This window comes from Dama dama, chromosome 1, assembly GCF_033118175.1.
Source record: "Dama dama isolate Ldn47 chromosome 1, ASM3311817v1, whole genome shotgun sequence".
Lineage (NCBI taxonomy): Eukaryota > Metazoa > Chordata > Mammalia > Artiodactyla > Cervidae > Dama > Dama dama.
This window is the reverse complement of record NC_083681.1, coordinates 85,147,746-85,155,601: the sequence shown is the minus strand read 5'-3', so window position 1 is coordinate 85,155,601 and position 7,856 is coordinate 85,147,746. Positions and strand designations below refer to the sequence as shown.

At 41.4% G+C, this 7,856-nt stretch overlaps 1 pseudogene; it reads left to right on the top strand.

Annotated features, from left to right (window-relative positions):
• Positions 1-493: 493 nt before the first annotated feature.
• LOC133042737 (histone-lysine N-methyltransferase PRDM9-like) overlaps positions 494-7,856 on the top strand; it is a 52,088-nt pseudogene continuing 44,725 nt past the window's right edge.

Here is a 7,856-nt window from a genome sequence, read left to right as displayed (position 1 = left end):
GTTACTTCAGCTCGTGGGACCCAGATCTCCTCAAGACGAGCGACTTCTCCCTTAGACGTAGAAGCTGCGTTATGCCCAGATTTTTCTGAGTGGTCAGGAGGAGATCCTCAAAACCCTTCTTGGAGAAACATTCCCTCTGCTGCACTGGAACAGAGCCCTGATTTCAGCCTGACCCCAGTCCAGCAGTTACGGGTTTCCGGGTCTCCTCAAGAATCCCTCCGTCACCCACAGACACATCCATCCGAGTGCATTCCCTCAGAGGGGCTGAATTGTAGGGGAACCAAAGAAACCAAATCTAGTTCACATTAGGCTGATCTGTCATATCTAGTCAGGATCCGTCCATCCCACCAATACCCTCACCCTGACTTTCCCCTCACCTTCCTGCCCTGGACACTCCACCCAAGGCAGACAGACCAGGCTCTGGACACTGGTCTGGGCTATCTCAGCACCTTCTTCTTCCACAGGCACCTTGGCCTTGAGCACTCCAATGGCCATGAGGCCGAACAGGTCTCCAGAGGAGAGCACTGAGGGAGATGCCAGGAGAACAGAGCGGAAGCCCACGGTGAGAGGTGGAGGCAGCAAACCTGGGCTCTAAGCCAGCTCTATAGGAAGGACATGGCGCTGGTCCCTGAAGCACCACAGACTGCTTGCCTGGCCAGCTGAGTGAACTTCCCTGTGACCGTACACAGGATGGGAATGCCTGGTCCTGTCTGAGATGGTGGGGTGGAGTGGGACAAAACAGGACACTAGCTTCGTCAACTGCTCTGTGTCCAGGGAGAGTTAGGAAAATGCTCAGCGTTTGTTCAGGTAAGCAGGACACAGTCGGGAAGGAAAGTCTTCATCCCTGTCTCACACAGACCATCCAGTAGCTTCAGGCTACTCCCTGCACAAAAGGTGGAGGAGAAGGCCCAGCTCTAAGGTCTGATTTAGATTAGTAAATCACTGATGAAATCTATTATTTTCCTTAGGCCAAAGATGCTTTCAAAGACATCTCCGTATACTTCTCCAAGGAAGAATGGGAAGAGATGGGAGAATGGGAAAAAATCCGATATAGGAATGTGAAAAGAAACTATGAAGCGCTGATTGCTATAGGTACCAGGAAGTGCTGGGTGCCTGAGCCTGGGAAACATGAAACAGGTCTTCATCCTCAGTGTTCACTTGGCCCGCTCTTAGGTGGCTCCATCTGCTCACAGGTCCCTTTGGTGTGGAGACTAAGGAAATGTTTACAGTTTTGTACCAAAGGGAGGTTGACCCTGCAGTGCAGAGCTCACCTCTTGCCTTATTCTAGATTCCCCCAGCCCAGCCTACAGATTTCCTTGACTTTGTGACACTTCCCATTGCTTCTATGCTTTGTTTCTCCTTCTTAGAACAAATGTTTTGCTTCTTTCCAGGTTTCAGAGCCACCCGTCCAGATTTCATGCATCACCGCAGGCAGGTCATCAAGCCCCAGGTAGATGACCCTGAGGATTCTGATGAAGAATGGACACCAAGGCAGCAAGGTGAGAGGCCAGGAGGATTTGGAGGTGTCTTCCTGAAACCAACCTGGGCTTAGGTCTCAACTACATCTCAGCCAGTAGTAGGGAAAACATAATTTTCAGCATTCCGAAGTGGTTGTGGCTGAATATTGACATTAGCCTGAATGAAGATGAATGTATAGGTTTTCCAGTGTAATTCTCAAAAGTTTTATGGTTAAAATTTATCATTCTTTTTACAAAGAATTATTTTTGCTAAACATTCTTAGTGAAAGGCAGTTAAAGAAACCTTAGAAATAAATTCACCAAACTGATTAATACTAATCTCATTGGTTATTGGATTAAATCTCTTCGAAGAAGAAATGATTAACATATTATGTCAAGATACATTATTTATGTATGTATATAAAACAAAACCTGTGATCTTCTTACCCTAAGGTAAAACTAATTCTATATTTTGATTCTGGGAAAGGGTTGGAGAGAACTATTTATTCTCCATGATCTTTCCCACATTTCACTGACCAGAGATGGCATCAGGTAAATAAAATGAAGTGCACTTATTATAAAATAGAAGTGAGCAGCTCACTTCCTCTTCTGCTGCTCAAAGAGTTTAGAAGAGTTAATCTGCCTAGACTGGAGGAAACAATTTAGATAGTTCTATGATTCTCCATCTATGGATTTCTGTTCTCCCAGATTTTTCAAAATTATTTATTTAGTTTTGGCTGCACTGGGTCTTTGCTGCTGTCCATGGGCTTTCTCTGGTTGCGGTGAGTGTCTTCTTGTTGCAGAGCACGTGCAGGCTCTGTAGTTTGTGACACACATGCTTAGCTGCCCCGCAGAAAGTGGAATCTTCCTGGCCCAGCCATCAAACCTGTGTCCTCTGCATTGGCAGGCAGATTCTCATCCACTGTGCACCAGGGAAGTCCCTCTGTTCCCTGAGGTTATTAAAACTAGTGAAAGGGACATGAAAAGCAAACATTTGGTTGTCTGCAAAGGTTTTGACATAAGGAGAGATTCTTCACAGGGAATACATACGCCTCGGTTCACCATACGCCTGCCCGTCTTTATTTACCGTTTTACCAATTTCTGAGTGTATGACACACTGTTGCTAACTATGTGCATGTTAGTGTTAGTGGCCATAGTGCTAATCGCTCAGTCATGTCTGACTCTGCCTACCCATAGACTGTAGCCCACCAGGCTCCTCTGTCCGTGGGATTCTCTAGGCAAGAATCCTGGAGTGGGTTGCCATCTCCTGCTCCAGGTGATCTTCCCAACCCAGGAACTGGGCCTGCATCTGTTGCATCTCCTGCATTGCAGGTGGATTTTTTACCACTGAGCCACAGGGGATATATATACACATTGATGTACAACAAATCTGTAGAAATGATACATTTTGCGTGACTGAAGCCCTAACCCACTGAGTAACAATTCTCCAATCCTTCCTCCTCACAGCCCTTGGCAACCACGATTTTATTTTCTGTTTCCATGGATTTGATTAATTTAGATACCTCATAGAAGTGGAATCGGGCAATATTTCTCGTTTTTGATTGGTTCATGTCACTTAGTAAAATATCATCAAGGCCCATCCATGATGTAGCATGTGACAGAAATATTTTTTAAGGCTTCAAAACATTCTGTTGTGTGTATGTGGATATAAGAGGTATAATATATATCTTACATATAGTCTTTATCTTTTATCCACCAATGAACATTTAGGTTGCTTACACATCTTGCCTATTGGAAATAATGAGGCAATGACCATTCATGTGCCCACTATTTATTCAATAACTTGCTTTCAACTTTTTATGGAAATACACTTTTGATGGGATTCCTAGATCATACAGCAGTTCTAATTTTCTGTGGAAACTCCATACTGTTTTCTAGAAAGCTTGCAACATTTTACATTGCCAACAATAGTGTATAAGGGTTCCAATTTATCCGTATCCTTACCAAGCTTGCTATTGTCTTCTTATACATATTGCCCATCGCAGGTTTCAATTTGTGTTTCCCTATTGATTAGTAATATTGAGCATCTTTTCATATGTTTGTTGGCCATTTGTGTATTTTCTCTGGAGAAATGTCTATTCAATTCCTTCTCTCACTGTTAGTCAGCTCAGACTGCCATAACAAAGCAGACTGCATTCCTTAAACCAGAGAAATTTGTTTTCTTCCAATGCTGGACCATGGAAATTTGATATCAAGGTGCCATCATGGTCAATCAGGTTCTCTTCGGGGCTTATAGGTAGCCTTCATACTGGTGTATGCTTAGTAACCCCATATCAGATGCATAGTTTACAAATATTTTCTACCATCCTGTAGGTGACCTTTTCAACTCTGTTTAGTGTCCTTTGCTGCACAGAGGTTTTAAGATTAATCTCATTTGTCTATTTGTACTTTGTTACTAATATTGTGCACTTGATACCATATCTAAGAAATCATTGCTGATTCAGTGTTCTGAAGCTTCACCCTTGTTTTCTTCTAAGAGTCTTATCAAGTCTTGCATTTAGGTCTTTCATCCATTCTGAGTTGATTTTTCTTCAAGACGTAAGATGTTCATTATTTTGTATATGGTTATTTTGTTTCCCCAGCACCATTCATTACAGGGATTAAACTTTCCACATTATCTTGACACCCGAGATGAAGATCATTAGACCATGTATCCAAGAGTTTATTTCTGGCTCTCTATTCTGTTCCATTGATTGACATATCTGTCTTTATGCCAGCCAGCTTCCTCAGTGGCTCAGCAGGTGAAGAATCTGCCTTCAGTGCAGGAGACACAGGAGATGTGGGTTCACTCCATGGGTTAAGAAGATCCCCTGCAGAAGGAAATGGCAACCCTGTCCAGTGTTCTTGCCTGAGAAATCCCCTGGACAGAGGAGCCTGGTGGGTTACAGTCCAAAAGGTCACAAAAAGTCAAGAAGACTGAGCGACTAAGCACACATTTATTGCCAAATCTACACTCTTTTGCTTCCTGTACCTTTGTAGTATGTTCTGAAATCAGAGGCCTCCAGCTTTGCTGTTCTTTCTAAGATTGCTTTGCCTATTTGGTGTGCTCTGAGATTCCGTGTTAACTGTTGGATGGATTTTCTATATCTGAAAAAAATTCCATTGGGATTTTAATAGGAATTGCATTGAATCTTTAAATTGCTTTGGGTAGTATGAACAGCTTAATAATATTAAGCCTCCCAATCCATAAACTTGAGACACATATCTATTTATTTATGTCTGATTCCTTTCAGCAATACTTTGTAGTTTTCAACATATAAGTCTTTCATCTCCTTAAGTTTATTGCTAATTACTTCATTCTTTTCAATGTTATTATAAATAAGATTGTTTTTCCAGTGGCTAAGACTCCACACTCCCAGTGCAGAGAACATGGGTTCAGTCCCTAGTCAGGGAATTAGATCCCACATGCCGCAACAAAGACCTGGCACAAACAAATAAATAAAAATAAATATATTGTTTTTTAATTTAGCTGTTCAGTATAGCTTTAAAAAAATAAAAAATAAATAGGACTGTTTTCTTTCTTTCCTTTCTGGAATGGTCATTCTTCATGCACGGAAAGATATTTGAATGTTGATTTTGTACCGTGCAACTTTCTGTGCAGGATTTTTGTGTGTGTGGATTTAAAGATATTTCTGCACATAAAACCATGCCCCTGTGAACAGACATAATTTTACTTCTTTCTTTCCAAATGGAAGCCTTTTGTTTCCGTTTCTAACCTAAAGCCCTGGCTAGGAGTTCTAATATTATGGTGAACAGAAATGTAGATATCAGGCATCCTTGCCTTTTTTTCTTGATCATAGAAGTTTTCAGCTTTTCACTGATGACTAGGATGTTAGAGGTAGACTTTCAATATATGACCTTTATTATATTGCAGTCACTTCCTCGTATTTCTACATTGATGAGTAGTTTTGTCATAAAAGGCTACTAAATTTATTACTTTATGAACATCAGATAAGGCACAGATAAAGTTTCATTTTTTTTTTTTTTAATTTTAAGAAAATTATGTAATGCTCCCAGTGGAAGCATAGAAGTTGATGATACAGAAATCATCTTCCATTCCTCCTTTGCTAATCATTGTCTTTGTCACTCTCTGTCTTAGATTTATGTCTCCTTAGTTAGAATACCCAGAGTTTGGAAACATTTACCAACCAAAACACTGATTCTCACCATTTTTTAGGTAAACCTTCTTCGATGGCCTTCAGAGTGGACCACAGTAAACACCAGAAGGTGAGTATTTCCCAAATCCTGTTGCCAAAATGTCCTCCTCATGGATCCAGTCACAGGTGAGAATAGGAGAAAACACAGAGATCCTGGAGACGGCTGCCTTCCTGCCCTGGATCTTTAGCACACTGTCTGACATCATCACCATCTTTACAGTTAGTAAGAACAACAACAGTAGTAGGCAGTTCTGTTCCTACATTATTTACATAATGTTTCAGACTTTGAGCATGTTATGTGAATAAACTTACCTAAACCTTAAATCAATCCTACAGTTCCTATATGTAGGTATATATCTATCACCATTATAGATCCAAAAATGAGGTAAAAAACATTTGATTATATGCCTGAGATCACAGTATCACTGGCAGTGCAATCTAAAACAATGCACTTTCTCTAAACCCCTTACAAACTGATTAAAGCTTCCATAGTTCTATGAAGCTTATTCATACATCTTTATATCATTCATCTGAGAGATGTTTTCAACCTCAGTTCTTTTGTGCTGTGCTAGGGAGGGATATGCTAAGACATCTGACTAAGGGAAGCTTAAGGACATGCTGGGCAGTTTGTAGAGTGGATGGTCCAAGATGAAGAAGGAGACAGGATCCCTACCTCAGAGCCTCCCACTCCAATAAGAGGAAGCAACTCGCCACCCTGAGAAGCCTCAGGGTTATGACTGAAAAGCAACAAATAAGAAAATAACAGAAGGACGTCACATAGATTACCCACTTTTGAGTAGAAACTCATCATCTGGGCATCATTTCAAATGCTCCTTCTTGCAGGAGGAGTAACAGCTCCTCCTCTGAGCTCTAACAGGCGACTCTCCTGTTTGGAATCATGTGTTAAGCCTGCCCCTGTGTTGTGAGCTTTGAGATCCTAGCCCACACCCATTCATTCTCAGAAGTCCAGGCCCAGCTCAAAGCCCTGAGGGACCCTGAATGTTTTGTGAATGAGTGACTCCACATTTGAGCATTCACCTAGGAGTAGGAAGGTCAAAGAATGCTGAAGATAGTGTCTGTGAGCTAGACTTCAATTATAGATGCAGTTTAGGGAATAAATTGATGCCAGGGATGTACGCTCACGTTCTTACTGTATTAAATAGCTCACACAACAATTTGTTGAAGGTTATTAAATTTCATGTCCACTATAATATTAAGAATTAGCCTGTATACCAATGAATGGATCAGGAAAATGAGTAGAACCAGCTAGTCATACAGCCTTGTTCAAGGAGAACTGATGAGACCAGCTACTTTAATTCCAAACATTGTCTCTAGGACATGGCAACCTGCAACTCTCATCTCATTTTCTATATTGTCTAAATGTGTTTCTGCCGATCGTCTTTTCTCTTCTTAATCTCACTGCTTTGTCACCTTATTTTCCAGATGTGTTTTGTCCCCTCTGTAATTTTCCATACTTCCTCATCCATCAAAGGGCCACTAATTAATAGAACACCCCCGATTCTCTCTACGAGCACTCACCCTCTTCTTTCCCTGACCTCCAGCTATTCTTCCTCCCTTGCTCTCACTTTTATGCAGAAAGTTGAAGGGGAAGAACCTTAAGATATGAATTCTAGCTTTGATTCACTATCCACCTAGGTCCTTTTGTTACACTCCAGTGTTCAGACCCACCCCCCTTCAAATCAGGTATTTCTAAGAATTGTCAAAGTATTAACTAAAATCATGCATGTGAAAACACTTCATAAAGTCCTAAACAACTAAAGAACTGCATGTTGTCTCTTACTCACATGGAAGAGAATGTCCAGGGCACCATTAAGTAAGGAATCTAGTTTGAAGGAATTGCCGGGAGCAGCAAAATCGCTGAAGACAACTGGCTCCAAGCAGGCTCAGAAACCAGTGCCCCATCACAGAAAAGCAAGGACCCCTGGACAGCACCCCAGACAAAAAGTCGGTAAGAGAAATTTGGGGGAGTTCCTCTAATTAGTTCCTCTAATCCCTGTAGAAAAACTAATAAGTATGGCCTAGGTGTGTGGCACGGACTTTGGGTAGGCATGGGTTTAAGCTGGACTGATCTGAGACATGAAGTTAGCACTGGGGCCTTGGGAAAATCTTATACATTTTCTGAGGTCCCGATTGCTATCTGTAAAGTGAAGATACGGATACATAACTCATACGATGCTTGAAAGTCTTACATTAAATGCAA